The sequence below is a fragment of the Hyla sarda genome, chromosome 9 (assembly GCF_029499605.1).
Source record: "Hyla sarda isolate aHylSar1 chromosome 9, aHylSar1.hap1, whole genome shotgun sequence".
Taxonomy (NCBI): domain Eukaryota; kingdom Metazoa; phylum Chordata; class Amphibia; order Anura; family Hylidae; genus Hyla; species Hyla sarda.
Genome location: NC_079197.1, coordinates 104792567 through 104814387, shown reverse-complemented (window position 1 = coordinate 104814387; position 21821 = coordinate 104792567). Strand labels below are relative to the sequence as shown.

The window sequence follows — 21821 nt, the reverse complement described above, 5'->3', positions numbered from 1 at the left end:
TTAAGAACTGTCCAGAGTAGGAGAAAATCCCCATAGCAAACATATGCTGCTCTGGTCAGTTCCTAAAATGGACAGAGATGTCACCAGAGAGCACTGTGGTCATGATGTCAGCAGAGAGCTCTGTGTTCCAAAAAGAAAATAATTTCCTCTGTAGTATTCAGCAGCTATTGCCGTATTTTTCGCCCTATAGGACGCACCCAATTTTAAAGGTGCAAAATCTAGAAAAAAAAGATTTTGAACCCAACAATGATCTTCCACCTGCGGACCTCCAGATGTTGCAAAACTACAACTCCCAGCATGCCCGGATAGCCGTTGGCTGTCCGGGCATGCTGGTAGTTGTAGTTTTCCAACATCTTGAGGTCCGCAGGTTGAAGACCACTGGTATAGGAGGTAGTACTCACGTGTCCCCGCCTGGATGTCGCTCCATTGCTGTCGCCGCGTCCCCGGGGTGTCCCCAATGCTCCGGAGGTCTTCTTCCCCAGGATCCACGCTCTCCGTCACCACGTCACTACGCACGCCGCTCCTATTGGATGACGGGGCGGCGTGCACGACGACGTGATGACGTAGAAGGAGAGCGCCGGCCATGCAGGGGATCCCGGCACGGAGCAGACACCGAGGAGGCAGGTAAGGTCCCTTCCGGTGTCCTGTAAGCTGTTCGGGATGCCGCGATTTCACCTCGGCGGTCCCGAACAGCCGGGTTAGTGTCACTTTCCCTTCAGACGTGGCGGTCAGCTTTGATCACCGCGTCTGAAGGGTTAATACAGGGCATTACCGCGATCGGTGATGTCCTGTATTAGCCGCAGGGACCGCCACGATAGGTGTGTGTATTCACCGTTTAAGACGCACCAACTTTTTCCCCCCAGTTTTGGGAAAGAAAAAGTGCGTCTTATACGGCGAAAAATACGGTAAGTACTGGAAGGATTAAGATTTTTTAATAGAAGTAATTTCTGGCACCAGTTGTTGATTTAAAAAAAAAAATTAAAGTTTTCCACTGGAGTACCCCTTTAAAGTGAAAGAAACCACAAAAATTGTGGTGCCTCTATATAACAAAGCGACTGTTAAATGGTAAGAACCCTTTTGAATGATTCCAATATGCAGACTTTGTACACTACATAGCCCTGTTAATTCCGAATAATAACCAGAACAAAATGAAGGTTACATTACTTCCCCCTTTACAAAGCCAAACACTTGCTGCAGAGATGTATAATCCACAACTATGTTCTGCTATTCTATTTTGTCACCCAGCTACAATGAACAAAGGAAGTAGGTCACAGATGTGCGGTGAAAACAGCTCGAGAAAATGATTCATAATGAGGTTATAAAATTGGTGAGTCACTTTTTCAACTCTACACACAGAAATATTAGTTTTGTAACCTTAGGGTGTGCTTACACTATGTATTTGTTAACATTTAATGTATAGGTTTTAAACAGGAAAAATATGTATACGATAATGGATGGAAAATACAGATGCTGCTGTATGTCATACAGATCAATTCACTTACCATTTACCACTGAGCACATTATTAAAAATCAGCCTACATCCCCATCGGGGTAAATACTCACATGTCGCCCGTATGCGCTGCTCTCCTCGTCCTGTCTGTTGCGGCCGCCGGCGCTGGCACTCTACTGTATGCTGTATCCCTATGCCCGGGCTGCAGAAGGTAAACAAAATAAACTTTAACGCACCTACGTCGGCCTTACGCTGGGGACGGGAACGTCAGAGAGCTGTCAGCCTATCACCGGCCGCAGCGATGTTCCGCCTCGGCCGGTGATAGGCTGAGCCCACTGTCATGTAGGAAGCCGGCTTCTTACATGACAGTGCGCTCAGCCTATCCCCAGCCGAGGTGGAACATCGCTGCGGCCGGTGATAGGCTGACAGCTCTCTGACGTTCCCGTCCCCAGGAAACAAGTGAGGCCGGTACCGGACCAACGGGAGGTGAGTTAAAGTTTATATTCTTTATTTTTTGAAGCCCGGGCATAGGGATACTGCCAACGGCTGTCCGGGCATGCTGGGAGTTGTACTTTTGCAACATCTGGCGGTCCGCAGGTTGGGGACCACTGGTATAGAGTGTCAGCGTTGGCGGCTGCAACAAATAGGACGAGGAGGGCAGCGCATGCGGGTGACATGTGAGTAGTACCCGGATGGGGACAGCGCTGGGCTTATAATTAATTGGGGGGGGGGGTGCAGAACAGCGCTCGCAGGTCACATAGGATTAGTTCCCCGATGCACTTTTTTGTTTGGGGCAGAACAGCGCTCGCAGGTCACATAGGATTAGTTCCCCGATGCACTTTTTTGTTTGGGGCAGAACAGCGCTCGCAGGTCACATAGGATTAGTTCCCCGATGCACTTTTTTGTTTGGGGCAGAACAGCGCTCGCAGGTCACATAGGATTAGTTCCCCGATGCACTTTTTTTATATATATCAACTGGCTCCAGAAAGTTAAACAGATTTGTAAATTATTCCTATTAAAAAAATCTTAATCCTTTCAGTACTTATGAGCTTCTGAAGCTAAGGTTGTTCTTTTCTGTCTAAGTGCTCTCTGATGACACGTGTCTCGGGAAACGCCCAGTTTAGAAGCAAATCCCCATAGCAAACCTATTCTAAACTGGGCGTTTCCTGAGACAGGTGTCATCAGAGAGCACTTAGACAGAAAAGAACAACCTTAACTTCAAAAGCTCATAAGTACTGAAAAGATTAAGATTTTTTAATAGAAGTAATTTACAAATCTGTTTAACTTTCTAGAGCCAGTTGATATATATACTAAAAGTGTTTTCCTGGAATACCCCTTTAAGCTCAGGTTTTAGCCCAGTAACAAAGGGTTTCAAAGTGGCTCAACAGAGTACAACCCAACCTAAAGCTTAGAAGAAATAACTTGCCACTAAGGTCCATGACTAACACGTACAAACAGTACCTATATTAAAGAGTACCTGTCATATGCCTCACAAAAAAAAATAAAAAAAAATTTAGGTGTCTAGCACCTATATTTCTCTCACAAATACCTTCTATCTGTTGCTCACTTGGTTTGTCATTCTGTGCTTTGAAGGGTGCATGTCCTCACTCAGCATGACTCATCTTCCTCCCTAAGTCTGCTGTGCTGGGTCTCTTCATCCAATCACTTCAGGTTGCTCTGTAACCCCTCCTTTCTGTTTTCATGCTGCAGTCTGATAGGACAGGAGTAAGCTAGGAGGAGTACTAGTGCCACTGTCACTTACTGGACTTTGTCTCAGCATGCGCTTCAGCTTGGACAAAGATGGTGCTGCAGCCAGACAGCATTGTTTTCTGTATGGTATGGGGACCCCTTGTGGTCTTTTTTTTTTTTTTTTTTTTTTTTTTTTATAAGCCATAATTTCTACAAAAATGAAAAACATTTTTTTTTTATCTGACAGTGCCCATTTAAGTTACAACAGATGACGTTAACACTTTACAGCCAAATACTAAGAATAACAAATGAAAGGAAAAACATTCAGCAATGCAAGGCATCAGTGATAATGTACTGATTGCCTTCTGCATCTTATATGGTTGGTTGTAAAGCAAATGATCACACCAAACAGGCAGAGCGTGTCCGCAGTGCACCCCTGCAGTATTAGTCTGTCAATATCAGCTGGTGTATATAGCATCCTACCAGCAGAAGTGTGGTGAAGTAAGGCCTCGTTCACATCAGTGTTGGGGCTCTGGTTAAGGAGCTATGTTTGTTGAACCGGTCAAAATAGCCGAACATGAGCTGCAGATCAGCTTTTTTTCCTCCACTCAAGTCCTGCAAAACAACTGACACTGATAGAAAACCAGATGGACCCCATTCAAAGTTAACGGGATCCATTGGTGTCTAGGGTGCAAAGACCGTTCGGCTTATTTGTTTGGGGCAGGAATGGTCAATGCTGATGTGAACGAGGCTGTGGTGGAGAAGATGGTTAGATAGGTTTGTCTGACTGAACTACTTTGTAAACTGTGGGGGCAACTAGTGGCATGATGTCCTGGAGTGGCTACTGTGGGCAGATCAGTGTGCTTGGTGTGTATTATGATTTATTGGGAAATGGAGGGGGGTGCTACTATGATAAATGCAAGTCCTGTCACGCATTTACACACATGGATAAGTCAGGGCTTTCATATCACAAGTTGTAGTGAAGTTGCTGAATTACTTTCAATATGTAATATGCAGCACTCAACAAAGATGTGTGAATCCACTAGCACCCAATCTGTTCTGTAACTGTGAAGAGCCAAGTAGCAGAGGAACACTTAACCAGGACGTGACTGGGACTTAAGGTTTTCCAGGAAAACAATTATCATTTATGGTCTTTCCACAGAATAGGCCATCATTAGTTGATCAGCAAGGTGCTGACATCCGGCCCCCCTGCTGATCAGCAGTTTGGTGCCCCCATACTACACTGAGAATGGAGCGGGAAGCAGATAGCTCTGTATTCTGAGTAGTGTCGGGATCAGCCCCTATTGGAGTGAATACAGAGTACAGACCTATCTGCTCCTGCTTCTTCACAGTGTAGATCAGGTGCTGAACAGCTAATAGGAGGAGGTGCTGGGTGTCAGCACTCCACTGGTCATCTACTGATGGCCTATACTGTTGATATTTTTTTCCTGGAAAACCTACGGTATTTAAAATCAGTTCTGGTATATTGCAGAATACAGATCAGGCTTTGCTCAGACCTAGTTTTTGCAATGGCTGAAGTATATTGAAATCCTGGTGTTCAATGGCGTGGACTGTACCACAAGACACTGGTTTTATTAAGAGATGCAGAGCACATGTAGTATCAGTAATCTGTAAATTATATAACTAACCCGAATAATAAATATAGTGACTAAATATTACCCCCATACTGTAAGTAATTAATATTGCAACACCATGACGGCATAATACCACCATTCCGTGACTAGGTAGTACCCCCACACAGTGAATGAATAATAGTACCATAAGATGACTAGATAGTACCATCATTCTGTGACTGGGTAACACAACCATACTAAACAATACTACTATACCTTGGCTAACGAACACCAACGTAACTGAAAACCTCCATACTGTTGCTGAAAAAAAAGACCACCACATAAGTGCCAAAATTACCAGCAAGCTGTAAGCAAATAGTATTGCATATAGAAAACAAGGTACCTGATGTAGTCAAAACATGCATCATAGACTCATTTTAACTCCAACATGAGATCACAGCCTCAGCCTGGTATCACACACAGCATTTTTCGGAACTGTGCGTTTTTTCGACCCAATGCCAAAAATGGATTCAGCAAGAAGGAAAGTCCTTCCTATATATTTTCTGCTCCTTTAAAATCTACTTCTGACTTTGGCTAACCCCCCCCCCCCCCCCCCCAAAAGAAAAAAAAAACAGCAGCGTTTTTCCTCCAAAAACAAACCAAAACGCTATGTTTGACCCTGCCTTAGTGTGAAGATGTGAAATAGTGCTGCTGTCAGTGACCTGTGGTAGCATTTCTGTTACAGTAGAAGGTATTAGGAATATGAGCCTGTGAGACTGACTGCAACACTAAGGCTATGTTCACACGATTGAAATTCTGTATGAATTTCTGCATCTAATTCCGCATAAATTTAGAGCGACTACACTTCAATGGGATTCCCCTGTCCCATTCACACAGTAGAATTTCTGCATCTGTCTTTCTGCTGTGGTAATTCTGCATTCCACATAAAGAAAGGTCCTACCCTAAATCCGTGCGTAAATCTGCTGCGAAATCCCACTGAAGTCAATTTCCACATGAATTCCGCATATATGCAGAAAGATACGCAATTCTGCATCCATATCGCTCGGCTGGCATTCCGCATCTTTATGTGGAAATTCTGACATGTGAACATAGCCTAAGGGTGTATTCACACAGCAGAATTTCTGCCTCAATTTAAGTCCATAGACTTCTATGGGATTCCGCTCTCCCATGCACACTTCTGAATTTCAGAAGTGTGAATGGGTGTGCGGAATCGCATAGAAGTCTATGAGCTTTGAGGCAGAATTCCGCTAGTAGAATTTCTGCCGTGTGAATAGACCCTAAGGCTAGGTTCACACTATGGAATTTCCGCCTGCAATTCCACTTTGAAATTGCAGGCAGAAATTCCGCTTACTAAAATGTATAGTATAGTGAATGGTTTTCCGTTCACAAATTCACACTCCGATTCTCGCGGTCATGTACAGGACATAAATGTATGTCCTGGTGCGCGAAGTACCACTACACCAGGACGTACATTTACATCCTTGGCTGTTAAGGAGTTAAGGGATACTCCGATGGAAAACTTTATTTTTAAAATCGACTGGTGCCAGAAAGTTAAACTGATTTGTAAATTACTTCTATTAAAAAATCTTAACCCTTCCAGAACTTATTAGCGGCTGTATACAACAGAGGAAATTCTTTTCTTTTGTGATTTCTTTTCTGTCAGGAGCACTGTGCTCTCTGCTGACACCTCTGCCCATTTAAGGAACTGTACAGAGCAGCATATGTTTGCTATGGGGATTTTCTCCTACTCTAGACAGTTCTTCACATGGACAGAAGTGTCAGCAGAGAGCACTGTGGTCATGACAGAAAAGTAATCCCAAACGAAAAGAATTTCCTCTGTAGTATACAGCCACTAATAAGTACTGGACGGATTAAGATTTTTTAATAGAAGTAATTTACAAATCTGTTTAACTTTTTGGCACCAGTTGATTAAAAAAATAAATAAATAAAATAAAGATAACGTTTTCCACCGGAGTACCCCTTTAAGGTCCCCATACACTTTAGACAAAAGTTAGCTTAATCTGACTGTCCAATGTGTATGGGGGCCTTTCTTCTTTCTCCTGACAGACTTTAGGGGGAAAGAATGTTGGATTTGAGCTGCTTGAAAGATAGCTGTCAGCCTATAAAATGTCCAGGCAACAGCTACTGAAGGTGTATAGCCACTTTTACTGACAATCTGTGGGCTGATCAGCATCAGTGAGAGACTGAGAAAACAGGTAAGGACAAAGGGGGCTGATGTGGATTACATAGATGCACTTTTCACTGGCCCATCTGTACGGTGTCCATTTTAGGACATCGTCAGTCGTCACTCCCGCCTCCTCCCCCGGACCAATCGCCGTCAGTCGTCAGCCGCAACTCAGTCCTGCATCATGTGAAACGGCGTCCCGCCTCCTCCCTCATACCAATCGCCATCCTCCTTAAGCCACAACTCCGTCCTCCCTCATCCGAAACTCATTTGTCCAAAACGCCGTCATGCCTCAGCCGATTCTCCTTCAGACGCAACTTCCTGCCGCATAGCAGAGCCTACGCTGCCCAGCATTGTATATCAGAGTCGAAACTGTGAAACTTGCACATGTACTACAGACACTACATGTGCTACAGAGTCTGTATAGCAGAGCCGACATTGAATATTGTGTACAGCAGAACCCGTATAGAGGAATGACGGAGTTTCGGATGAGAGACTTCAGGATGACAGAGGAGGGAGTTGCGTCTGACGTCTGAAGGAGATTGGCCCGAGGGACGCCGTTTCACCTGACGGAGGATGGAGTTACGTCTGACGATGTCCTAAAATGGACACAGTACATCTGGCATTTTGTCAGAAAAGCCAAGTCTAATAATGCCAAAATTCTAAAGTTTGTCACAAACAGAACAATTGTTTATTTACAATCTGTTACTTCTAAAAGTAAAGTTCCTACATATTATCAGAAACATATAAGATGGCGTCAATAAGATCTCCAGTCTTCCTTAAAGCTTTTACAGCCACGTTTCTCTCCACCAATAATTGCTTCATCAGCACCTCAATGTCTCTGACATCCAAGCCAGTTTCATCTTCAGCTTCTTCCCCAAATGCCTGAAAAACTGCTCCATTGTTAATAAAAGAGGAGATGTTGTCCTTTGTCACTATCTTTCCTCTACAGACCAGTCTTATCTTCTCTGGAGGAATTCTTAAATGGTGACACAAGAACAAGAAGGTTTCTTCCCCACTTTGACTTATCGGTATCTGGAGTTCAGATCTTCCATGTTTGTTTTTTAATTTTATTAAAAAATAACATTGTGACTGTTCTGAAACGTCCTGAAGATCAGCTCCTTCCATTGCTGTACAGAGTAGGGTACGGTCAAGCCAATGGTTTTCTTGGCATTCCTTGGGGCTGTGGACAAAGATGAAACATCAATGACTGGACAAGGCATGGGAACATTACATTAGACCAGTATTTCCCAACCAGGGTACGTCCAGCTGTGGCCAAACTACAACTCCCAGCATGCTCGGACAGCCAAAGGCTGTCCGAGCATGCTGGGAGTTGTAGTTTGGCCACGGCTGGAGGCACCCTGGTTGGGAAACACTGCATTAGACATATGGAAAGAAGCACTGTACAGATTCATTTATCACGATCAGAATGTTTGTTATATGGTGAAGTTGCTAGGAACATGGCTAGGCTTTCGAGGTGGACAGGGCATGCGGAGGGGGATGGCATCTACCACAGAGTAAATGTACTATAGTGTACAACAAAATTTACACCAGAAATCCATTCCTGTTCCTAGCTCAATATTTTCTCACGTCAGTGAGAAACTGCAATGTAACTATTAGGTCATGCCACCAGCATTGCAACCATGGTAGTCGCGAGGACTAAGATCACTTTTACCCGTGATCACGTTCAAGGGATGCTGAAAGCTTCCTCCATCTGTCAGACCACTGAAATGCCATGTTCACTATTGACTATGGCATGTAATGGATAAATAGCCAGAAGTTATCTCAATTCCTGGCAACTGCAGCGCTGTATTACAGCCACAATCCTGCACTGTCATGGTGCCCACAAAATAAGAGCACAACATAAAAGTACAGCACTTGTCCTCTGAGGGCTCCTTCCTATACCTTACTATTACCACAGAGGTTATGCAGTGTTCATTAACAATGGTGCATGAATGTGCAAACAAAACCTTAGGGTACCTGGTGTACAGTGGTGGAAGGTAGGATGGTTAGTACCAGATGTCCAGCTTAGTTACAAGGTAGAAGACACTAGGGGAGAGATTTATCAAAACCTGTCCAGAGGAAAAGTTGCTGAGTTGCCCATAGCAACCACAGGGGTGTGGAAATTCAATAAAAAACTACTTGTCCACGGGACTAAAACGGAGCAAAATCTACTTGGCCCTCATGACGATCTACTTGTCCGGACCAATTTTTGCTTTTACACTCAAATTTTTTCCTCTTCGCCTTATAATAGCCATAACTACCTACTATAAGGATACCTTTTAATTTTTCAATAACATATTCTCTGAACCCCCCCCACCCAAAAAATAAATATATAATTGGTAAAGTGAAATTGAAATTATAAAAGATAATTTTGCAGATTTGGTGGTTTTCTTTTCTACGCCACTTACCTTGTGGTTGAGATAACATGTTAGTTTCATACTGTAGGTCGCCTGATTACAACAATACCAGATTTGTATCGTTTTACTCATTTAAAAAAAATTCTGAACTTTTTCAAATTTTTTTTAATTGCCATTTTTTGACTCCTGTAGCTTTTTTTATTTTTATTTTTTTTCGCATAGCAGGCTGGATGATGTATCTGTACCATTTTGCTGTGTCCATTCGTCATCACCTATGTCATGGACACACTTCCTTGATTGACAGCTGTGAGTGCAGGGCTCACATCTGGAGGAAAAATCCTCCCACTGTCAGCTTGTGTCCCCCTACTGTCAGTGAGGACAAGCTGGGAGTTGTAGTTTTGCTAATGCTAGGGGAGATGTGAGCAGACAGCATACTGAGGGAGGGGGGCGGAGACCTGCATAGTGAGGCCACGCCCCCTCCATTTGAGAGGAATTCAGACTAGTGAGCTAAATTAAAAGTATAATAAAAAAAATAAAGGTGCTAGACACATAAAAATTAGATGTACATGGTCAGGATTAGGTACTGAGTGATATATTTAAAAAAAAATTTAGTTGGATCTAACGGATACGCTTTAACTGCAAGTACTACTACTCCAAACATGAAGCACACACTGCTCCATGCTGGGAGCTGTAGTACCTGCATTAATAGACAGATCGCAACAGGTTTCAGAAGTTACACTCGCTGTGATCTGTCTATTAATGCAGGTACTACAGCTCCCAGCATTGAGCAGTGTATGCTCCATGTTGGGAGTAGTAGTACCTGCAATTAAGGACAGAACACAGCGGGTTCACTCCTGACACCCGATGCGATCATCCTATATATTGCAGAGATGGAGAGCGGCTTTCTCCTGCGCTCCGTATCTCTGCTCTGCACTCTGGCGAGTGATATGAATAGAACATCACTCATTTATATTTCCCTCTGAGAGTGGTGATTGGCTGCAACCATCAGGCCAATCCCCACTTCTGGGCAGAAAATATGAATGAATGATGTTCTATTCACATCACTGGCCGGAGTACAGGGCAGAGATGCGTGCGCTGTATAGAGCCGCTCCACATCTCTGCTATACTATGGACGATCGCATCGGGTGTCTATTAGTACAGGTACTACTACTCCCATCATCTGTTTCCTGCTGGAAGTACCAGTACTACCTAAAAATAAAAATAAAATAGAGAGACAAAAAGTGAAACACACATACACACTTTATTATAAATTAATAAAAATTTTGTTATAAAAAAATTGAAATTTTGTTAAATGCATTTTTTTCCATCAACTGCATCCTTTTTTTCTCTTTTTTGGTACCCAACTAATTTTGGGTACCAAAAAAAAACGCCAAAGGGGCCAAAAATGCAATTTACACTCAAATGCAAAAAAAACGCTAAAAACAAAACAAAACAAAAAAAACAAGTAGAAACTTAGCCTTAGGGGGTAGACCTATTTTTATTTTATTTTATTAAACTTTTTAATTAGTCTCACTAGGAGACTTTCACATGCGATCTTATGGAGTGCTGATATATTTGATAGTTATGTAACGTGTTTCTCCAGTTCTGGCAGTTAACACGGGAGTTAATATTGATCTCACAGTGAAAGGCGGAAATGGGGAAAAAAGGAAGAATTGTTGATTTTTGATTACATCATATAGCAGAAAAAAGGGGCGGAGCCGTGATGTAACAATGCTCCGGCCCCTGTATTGCCAGTCATTACGCGCAGAGCGAACTTGCTCTGTGCAGTAATGATAGCGGGGTGCCGCAGCGGGGATCCTGGGGGTCCCCAGCAGTGGGACCCCAGCGATCTGACATCTTATCCCCTAACCTTTGGATAGGGTATAAGATGTATAGGGGCGGAGTACCCCGTTAACAAGTGATGAAAAAGTCCTATCCAAACAAAAATAGTACCAGTTAAAACTAAACATAACAGCGCAAAAGCTAAGCTCTGAAATTTTTTTTAATAGGAGACAGATTTTTTTAAATTAGCAAAAAAGGCTCTATAAGTCGGGTAACACAGAATAAAGACAACGTCAGTTTTACTTAAAATGCGCTGCGCAAAAATTAACGTTTCAACCTACATTTAACCCTTAGGCTTTTTTCACACTATAAAATTAATCCGTTTAACCCCTTAAGGACGCAGGACGTAAATGTACGTCCTGGTGCGGTGATACTTAACGCACCAGGACGTACATTTACGTCCTGTACATAACTGCGGGCATCGGAGCGATGCCCGTGTCATGCGCGGCTGATCCCGGCTGCTGATCGCAGCCAGGGATCCGCCGGCAATGGCCGATGCCCGTGATCTCGTGGGCGTCCGCCATTAACCCCTCAGATGCCGGGATCAATACAGATCCCGGCATCTGCGGCAGTACGCGATTTCAATGAGTGATCTGATCGCCCGCAGTGCTGCTGCAGGGATCCGATCATTCAGAACGCCGCACGGAGGTCCCCTCGTCTGCCTCTGTCTGGCTCCCGACGTCTCCTGCTCTGGTCTGAGATCGAGCAGACCAGAACAGAAGATGACCGAAAACACTGATCTGTTCTATGTCCTATACATAGAACAGATCAGTATTAGCAATCATGGTATTGCTATGAATAGTCCCCTATGGGACTAATGTAAAAAAAAAATGTAAAATTAAAAGTAAAAAAAAAAGTGAAAAATCTCCTCCAATAAAAAAGTAAAACGTCCGTTTTTTCCTATTTTACCCACAAAAAGCGTAAAAAATTAATTTAATAGACATATTTGGTATCGCCACGTGCGTAAATGTCCGAACTATTAAAATAAAATGTTAATGATCCCGTACGGTGAACGGCGTGAACGAAAAAAAAAAAAGTCCAAAATTGCTACTTTTTTAATACATTTTATTTAAAAAAAATTATAAAAAATGTATTAAAAGTTTTTTATACGCAAATGTGGTATCAAAAAAAAAGTACAGATCATGGCGCAAAAAATGAGCCCCCATACCGCCGCTTATACGGAAAAATGAAAAAGTTATAGGTCATCAAAATAAAGGGATTATAAACGTACTGATTTGGTTAAAAAGTTTGTGATTTTTTTTAAGCACAACAGTAATAGAAAAGTATATAATAATGGGTATCATTTTAATCATATTGACCCTCAGAATAAAGAACACACGTCATTTTTTCCGTAAATTGTACGGCGTGAAAACGAAGCCTTCCAAAATTAGCAAAATTGCGTTTTTCTTTTTAATTTCCCCACAAAAATGGTGTTTTTTGGTTGCGACATACATTTTGTGATATAATGAGTGATGTCATTACAAAGGACAACTGGTCGCGCAAAAAACAAGCCCTCATACTAGTCTGTGGATGAAAATATAAAAGAGTTATGATTTTTAGAAGGCGAGGAGGAAAAAACGAAAACGTAAAAATTTAATTGTCTGAGTCCTTAAGGCCAAAATGGGCTGAGTCCTTAAGGAGTTAAAAGATCCGTTCGAAGTTCTGTCTGAAAATCAGTTGTAAAATGGCAGTTACATAATCCTATACAGTCATTAGAAAATCCCATTATAGTCTTTGGGATTTTTCTAATGGCCGTTTTAACCCTTTATCACCCGTTAATAATAACGGCCATTATTTTGTGACGGGCGAATGAACGGGAGAAATAGTGCATGCACAAATTCTCCCATTACTATCGCCCGTCACAAAATAATGGCCGTTATTAATATAATACATAATGGGATTTTCTAACGGCCGTATAGGATTTTGTAACTGCCTTTTTATAGCCGTATTTCAGACGGAACTTCGAACAGATCTATAAAACGGAGTCATTTTGTAGTGTGAAATAAGCCTTAGAGGCCTTGGCAGACTCTGCTAGCAGGGCGCCAAAGTTACTCAATACTATGCATTAGCAAAACATTGATTGTTTATGAAAATCCCCTAGAGGGAAGTAAAACAATTTAACAAAAGCAAAAAATGTTCAAAAAAAATAAAATAACCTTAATAAAAATTCAAATCATCCACATATAATAATAAAAACATTTGGTATTGCGGAATCGTCCTTCACAGCGTATAGATCTGACTCTTCATAGCCTGATGCAATAAGGAGTCAGATTTGACTGACAGCTGGGGAGTGAAGCAGGCTGCTAAGCGCTTCACCCGGCTACTCTTCACGATCACAGCAATTGTCAGGGGGAGATTTGAAAAGTTTTTATAGATTACACTAATTATTTAACAAATATTTTCTGATTTGGTTGCTAAGCTCCCATGTCTCTCAATGAGTTCTCCAACCAAAACAAGCAAATGCAGGTTAAATAACAAAAATGCAGTGTGAACACAGCCTGAGGTTCTGAGGGACAGGAGACATCACCAGGTGTTGTCAGATCATTGCATTCATAGTGAAGCATATCCATAGACTCCTCTAGTGCACCAGACCAAAGGGCTGCGACCAATAAAAACATAATAATATTTAATATGCAGAAACCCCGCAGCAACTAACCAGCAGCGATATCCTCGTCTCCCGCCTCAGCCCCTTCCTGCACCGAATCCTCAGCTCTCACTTAGCGACCATTTCTACGGCAACCTTACCTACCGCACTTTCAGCTCCCGCACTTTCATCATTCTCCAGTTTTTTTTTTTAATATGCTATGATGAAATACATCGATAAAAGTTTTGTGTTTTTGTTTTATTTGTCCCGAAAATGTTTAATCATGTAACGTTTGCTACATATAATGACGAATCTGCTGCCCTCATATCACAGACGTGTTATAGAAATTTAGGTGGTGTTTTAGTGACCTCTTGTGGTTGTTAGCGTGAATTACAGGCAAATGATACAATGTGAGAGATTTATTAAAACTTGTGCAGAGGAAGAGTGGAGCAGTTGCCCATGGCAACCAATCAGATTGCTTCTTTCGTTTTTTGAAGAGATCTGTGAAAAATGAAAGAAGCAATCTGATAGGTTGCCATGGGCAACTGCACCACTTTTCCTCTACACAAGTTTTGATAAATCTCCCCCATTGTATTACTTTGTGAAAATATAAACTGTAGTTCCCTGGCAGAGGAAAATCAGAATCCCTTGTTCTTGCAAAATTTAACAGTGGTTTTGTGTGTCGGTTGGAAGTAACTTTTTCTATTTAACTATCACCGATAAATTAAGCATCTTATAGAGTTATACACAATAGTAACTCTGGAGGGCAACAGGACTGAAAATGGCACCATGCAGTGGAAACACCTCTATGATTTCTGGTTGATGCCGCTATAATAACCTCATATGTCCACTAATTTCCAAAAAGTGACAATACTATACCAACCCTAGTAGTCAGGGCTGCAGATATTCCTCATGTTACTATGGAGTATGTGGATGTAATTGTTCTTCTGTTAAACTGTTTTATTTTCTTTTGTAAAGTTATATACCTCTTCTGTTCCTTTAAGGGAACCTGTCACCATAATTTTTTTTACTAGGTCCTGATCTCCTCCTGAGCGACCTCTAAAATGCGGGATATAAAGTGTGAACATATCCCATGCCGGATGGTAATCAGCCACAAGTAGTCCTCAGGTTTGTGCAGCATCTTCACTCTAATCACTTCCAGTCCATTGTCATTGACAGCTGGAGAACCCCCACCATCACTGCTCTTCTCCCTCTCCTCACTGAAATCTCACACTAGCCCAGCCTGTACAAGACTTTAGTGTGCAGAGGAAGCAGAGCAGTGACCTCAATGGTGCTTGGGCTGTCAATCACACTTGAGTGAGAGTGATTACAGCCCAGAGCTGCCAGGCAAATTAGCTGCAGCGACAGTGCTCACACCTTCCGGCATTGGGATATTTAAACAGGCATACCTTGGCTGAGATGCCCCTGATTGTAGTTCTATCCTGTCTCCGACATTACTGTTACTGTTTCCTGTGACCTGCCCTTGCCTTTGCCTGCTGATTTTGTACTACACTGTCCTCTTGGTTTGGACCTTGAATGTTCCGATTCAGGTTCTGTTTTGTACCATCTTGGTTTAGACTTGTCCCCAGTTAACCCCTTCTCTGTTGCTTTGATACCTTTTCTGCCCATATGTTGATGCCCAGGTTTTTCAACGTGCCCTGTGATGCCCTGTGCACTAAGTGTAGGGACCATCACCCAGTTGTAGGCCACCATTTAAGGTTGGATAGTTCATGCAGGTAGGGACAGTGGTTGGGGCCAGTTCAGGTCTGCACTGCTCCCTACCTACTGCGCTGCTTCCCTGTTAAACTGTGTATATATTTAGGCATGGGGATTCCTGTTATATGGTTATTGCATAATCTTTGTGTTGCAATGCCTGTTTATTTGTATAGTATCTATAAAAAAAAAATTCTAAACCACAGTGATTGGTAGCTGGATTTCAATCCCCTGATCCTTTTTTACTCAGGAAGATAGGCTGCTAAAGGAGTCTGGCAGCAGCTTATCCCCTCTCTCCATTGAAAACTCAAGCAAGCTAAGCCCAGTGTGTTTATGTATGGGTATGATATATAGTGTTTGACCAACATTTATATAAAGTTCATAGATGGTTTACATGTGGAAGCCAGCGGAGGTGGGTAATGTTTACTACAAAATGTGGGTAGGAAACAATGGACTGTCCTGTCTGCTGACTCCTGGTTCATGTGGTATAAAGAATAGGGACAACCAGCACTGTGTTACTGAGCAGCTCTTGTCCTAAGGCTAAGTTTCCACTATTCCGCTATTTTTCCCTGTGTTTTAATGTGTGAAAAAAACACCAGAAAAAAATGCCAGTGCAATTTCCTGCATCTGGAGTTTTTGCATTTGAGTGGGAATTGCATTTTTTGGCCTCTTTGGCATTTTTTTCAAAATTTCTTGGCTACCAAAATAAAAATAAAAATGGATGCAGTAGGGATGGGGAAAAAAATTATTTAACAACATTTTTATTGTTTATAACAAAATGTTAATTAATTTTTTATAAAATGTTTGTGTGTATTTTCATTTTTACCCTCTATTTTTTTTTAAACTTTTTTTTAGGTAGTACTACTATTCGCAGCATGGAACAGACTGTTCCATGATGGGAGTAGTAGTACCTGTACTAATAGACATATCGCCCTGGGTGTCACTCCTGACACCCGATACGATCGTCCATAATATAGCAGAGATGCGGAGCTGCTCTTTACAGTGCTCGTATCTTTGCTCTGTACTCCGGGCCAGCCAGTTATGTGAATAGAAATTCATATTCATATTTTGCCGAATAGTTGAAGCTAGAGATGAGCGAACTTACAGTAAATTCGATTCGTCACGAACTTCTCGGCTCGGCGGTTGCTGACTTTTCCTGCATAAATTAGTTCAGCTTTCCGGTGCTCCGGTGGGCTGGAAAAGGTGGATACAGTCCTAGGAAAGAGTCTCCTAGGACTGTATCCACCTTTTCCAGCCCACGGGAGCACTTGAAAGCTGAACTAATTTATGCAGGAAAAGTCATCAACTGTCGAGCCCAGAAGTTCGTGACGAATCGAATTTACTGTAAGTTCGCTCATCTCTAGTTGCAGCCAATCACCGCTCTCAGCAGAAAATATGTTCTATTCATATTACCGGCCGGAGCATAGTGCAGAGCCGGGAGCGCTGTAGAGAGCCACTCCATCTCTGCTATGTTATGGAGTGACACCCGCTGTGATCTGTCCTTACCTGCAGGTACTACTACTCCCAACATGGAGCACACTCTGCTCCATGTTGGAAGCTGTAGTACCTGCATCATTAGACAGATTGCAGCGAGTGTAACTTCTGACACCTGTTGTGATCTGTCTATTAATGCAGGTACTACAGCTCCCAGCATGGAGCAGAGTGTGCACCATGTTGGGAGCAGTAGTACCTGCAGTTAAGGAAAGTTCACAGTGGATCGCATGCAGGGAGGGTGGGGCTTGCCAGCTGGACTAACCTGCATTCACCAGGAGATGGAAAGCGGAGCTTGTGGAGTAATGCACCAGAAGTCCTATACACTTGCATGGGACTTGAAACAAAAAACCCATCCTTCACATATTGGGGCAGGTTAGAGATTCATTTAACTATTATATATTTTTATTTGATATATAAGTAACATGTGACCAAGTATTATTGAAATATCTCCAGCTGTTTGGAAGTTATGCAGTAACATATATTTCCCATAGACTTGTAGGGGACTTTAAATAAAAACCCTGACTCTGGCAAATGGGGGTGGGTAAGGGTTAAATTACCTATTCTGTGTTTGTTGTTGACATATAAGTAACATAAGTTTCATGTTAATATCTTTAGTGGTTTTAAAGTGATACTGGAACATACACACACACACACACATGATGAGATTTATATATACCGTATATAACTAGCTGAGTACCCGGCGTTGCCCAGTTTTTCCTTCCTAATCCTTGTTGGGGAGGAAAATAAACAAAGGAGAAAGCTTTTGACTTCATATCCCATCCTCATATATTGTTGTCATATCCCAACCCCATATCTCGACCTCATATCCCGTATTCATATCACGTGCTTATATCCCGACCTCACATCCTGTCTTCATATCCCGACCTCATATACCATCCATATATACCATCCTCATATCCCGTCCTCACATCTCGTCTTCATATCCCGACCTCATATACTGTCCGTCCATATATACCATCCTCATATCCCGTCCTCACATCCCGTCTTCAGATCCTGACCTCATATACTGTCCATCCATATATACCATCCTCATATCCCGCCCTCACATCCCGTCTTTATATTCCGACCTCATATCCCGTACTTATGTCCCGTCCTCAGGTGGGACTGATTTGTGATGAAGATATCGTAAGCTGAAAATTGAAGGAGACGTGGCTTTGTGGGACTGGGCGTTATTTGCAAGCCAGACCGATGCACAAAAAGGGTAGATAATAAAAGGGGTGGGGCTTAAAATGTGGGCATGTCTGTGAGATAGGGTGTGGCTTGCAAGCCGGATTGACACATTCACCAGGAGATGTGGAGCTTGTGGAGTGAGGTACTTGAAGTCCCATATACCCGCATGGGACTTGAAACAAAAGCCCATCTTTTATATAAGAGTGTAGGTAACGGTTAATTTAACTATCATATCTTTTTATTTACCATATAAGTAACATGTGACTAGGTATTATTGAAATATCTCTAGCCGTACTTAAGTTATGTGGGAACTTACATTTCCTATTGATTTGCATGGGACTTTAAACAAAAACCCTGACCCTCACAAATGGGGATAGTTAATTGTTAAATTAACTATCCTATATTTTAAGTGGACATATAAGTAACATGTGACCAAGTATTATCGAAACATCTCCAGCCGTTTGGAAGTTATGCAGTAACATATTTCCCATTGACTTGCATGGGACTTTAAACAAAAACCCAGACCCTGGCAAATGGGGGTGAGTAAGGGTTAAATCACCTATCCTATGTTTGTTGTTGACATATAAGTAACATGTGTGCCAAATTTCATGTTAATATCTATAGGATGTGATGCTGGAACATACACACATACACACACACACACACACACACACACACACACACATATGCACATACACACATTGAGTTTTATATATATATATATATATATATATAGATTATGTTATGTTATTATACATGTTTATTTAATATGCCTGTATGGTTATCAGTATGGTACATTGCCTCAGACTGTTTTAGTCCATAAGCAGAAAGTGGAATTATTTATAGAACTGTTGACATCAAAGAAAAACGGTCACTGTTGCCCATCGCAACCAATAACAATACAGCTTTTATGTTTTAAGATTAGAAACAAAAATGACAGTATTTTTGGGATTGGCTGCTTTGGGTAACAACAACATTGTTTCTTTTGCTTTTTAGCTGTACATGTGATCTGAAATGATCCTAAACTCCTCCTAACCCCAGACATGCTGGTATGGAGAAATGGATCCTCTATGGAATTCACTGCTGGGGCCCCATTCATCTAACATGTAAATGCCAAAAACAAAGAATTTCTGTTTGCTGAAATTGGTTTCTAGACTAAATCATTCTGTGGTCACGTTGAAGAAGATCTGTTTATAAAGAAAATAGCTGTGTAAGCAAAAAAAAAAAAAAAAAAAAATTCCCACAAATGTAAAACATCAACATGTTTTGCATATTTGTGAATGTTCTATAGATATCTCTTTAAAAGGAAATCTGGTTTAGATTACATTGAAAAAAAAGGTTACATTCAGCAAGTTCATATCGCTACGTTAACATTTTTTTTCCAGACTTCAATGGTTTGTATAGATATAGCTTCATCTCACATGATTTCTGAAGATCACCATGGAAAGTTTCTCAAAAACATATTTTCTTAATATCTAAAGAAAAAACACTGAAGCAAAAAGGAGTATGTGCAAAAATAATTTGCCTTTTCCTATAAGCTCACTTTATACCTCTATGTCAGTGTCCGTATTAGCCTTAAAAAATCACTACTTAAAAATACCTTAAAATCAGTACTAGTTAAAATCATTTAGTACTAGAAATAACTTTAAAAAAAGAGAACAAGCTTTACCTTTTTTAATGTAACGCCTGGGCTTCTTCTCATATTATCTTCACCAATAGCAGTTAGAGGAAGGTATATTGTTTTTTGTTTTAATTCTGATCTGAGGTCTGTTAATAAGGCGAATGGGGCTTAGATATTCATGTATAGATATGTGCATACCTCGGGTATATATATAGCAGACATTAAGAACGTCATATATGTGTCAACATATAAAACTGCAAAATATACCCCTGCACTGCACATACATTATATAGGGCAGTGATGGCAAACCTGGGGCACGCCGAGCCCCCTCTGTGGGCACGCGGCCATAGTTCACCAGGCAGGGCAAACCGGGACATCCCTGTGTCCCGAAAGATCTTTTCGGGACATAAGGATGTCCCAATTACCTTTCTGCAGCCCCGCGTTAACTTTAAAAATGCAGGGGCCGCCGGGAGGTAGCGCACACAGGGACATCACTGATGTCCCGTGCGTGCGCCCATAGGAGCGGAGCATCGGGGAGGATGACGCGTGCTGGCCGGCATGGTAAGTTACCAGCTACACTTCAACTTCAGTGCTCCGACCACCGCTCCTCCGGTCTCGGGACCTACTGCTATGGCCTATAGGCCATAGCAGTAGGTCGTGACCCCTGACCGGAGGAGCGGTGGACGGAGCACTGTGAGGCAGTACACAGACATACAGCCTCCAGCCATGCACTGTATATGGCTGAAGGCTGTATGTCTGTGGGGGAGCTATACTGCACCTAATGTGAGGGGACTACAACCTAATGTGGGGAACATACTGCCAACCTAATATGGGGGAACTACAACCTAATGTGGGGGAACTGCAACCTAATGTGAGGGAACTACAACCTAATGTGAGGGAACTATACCGCCAGCCTAATGTGGGGGAACTATACTGCCAGCCTATTGTGGGGGAACTACAACCTAATGTGGGGGAACTACAACCTAGTGTGGGGGAACTATACTGCCTACCTACTGAGGGGGAACTACAACCTAATGCGGGGGAACATACTGCCTACCTAAGTGTTTTTTTTCTAAACTTAAACGTCAGTATTCTGATTTAATTGCTGTGCTGGCACTTTGAGGGAAAAAAAAAGTTGGCGTGCACTCGGGCTCAAAAAGGTTTGCCATCACTGATATAGGGCATATACACCCTGTTCCAAATTATTATGCAAATTCTATTTAAGTGTCACAAAGATTAAATATTTTTTCAGTTTAACTCATGGATGGCATTGTGTCTCAGGGCTCTTTTGATCACTGAAAACAATCTCGGACACCTGTGATAATTAGATTACCAGGTGAGTCCAATTTAAGGAAAAAGTACTAAAGGTGGGTGTTCCACAATATTAAGCAGACACCATTTTCAAGCAATATGGGTAAGAAAAAGGATCTCTCTGCCGAAAAGAATGAAATAGTTCAGTGCCTTGGACGAGGTATGAAAACATTAGATATTAAGAGATTTGTGGCTGATTCAGAGCACAGGGTTAGTGCAGATAAAGACACATTGAGGAACTTTTCAGCCAGATCCATCTATCAGATCAAGAGAGCAGCTGCTAAAATAGCAATTTCATAGCAGCAAACAGATATTTGAAGCTGCTGGAGCCTCAGGAGTCCTATGGACATCAAGGTGTAGAGTCCTCCAAAGTCTTGCAACTGTGTATAAACCATCTATTCGGCCACCGCTAACCAATGCTCACAAGCAGAAATGGCTGCATTGGGCAGAAAAATACATGAAGACTTATTTTTAAACAGCCCTGTTCACTGATGAGTGCCTTGCAACCCAGGATTTTTCAGATGGATGGAGTATTGGATGGTTGGTGGGCGGACACCCTCTTCCAACAAGGCTGCGACGTCAGCAAGGCAGAGTTGGAGTCATGTTTTGGGCCGGAATCATGGGAAGAGTGCTGGTCAGCCCCTTTAGGGTCCCCAAAGGTGTAAAGATGACCTCTGCAAAGTATGTGTAGTTTCTGACTTACCACTTTCTTCCCTGGTACAGAAGGAAGAACTATGCTTTCTGTAATAAAATCATCTTTATGCATGACAATGCACCATCTCGTGC

The 21821-nt window shown here is 42.1% G+C and overlaps 1 long non-coding RNA gene across 1 annotated transcript; it reads right to left on the bottom strand.

Annotated features, from left to right (window-relative positions):
- Positions 1-7996: 7996 nt before the first annotated feature.
- On the bottom strand, positions 7997-13938 carry LOC130290975 (uncharacterized). Its single transcript, XR_008847754.1, has 2 exons — positions 13778-13938; positions 7997-8102 (listed from the first exon to the last, which is right to left on the bottom strand). It is a non-coding gene; the product is annotated as an uncharacterized LOC130290975 (long non-coding RNA).
- Between the last annotated feature and the right edge of the window lie 7883 nt (positions 13939-21821).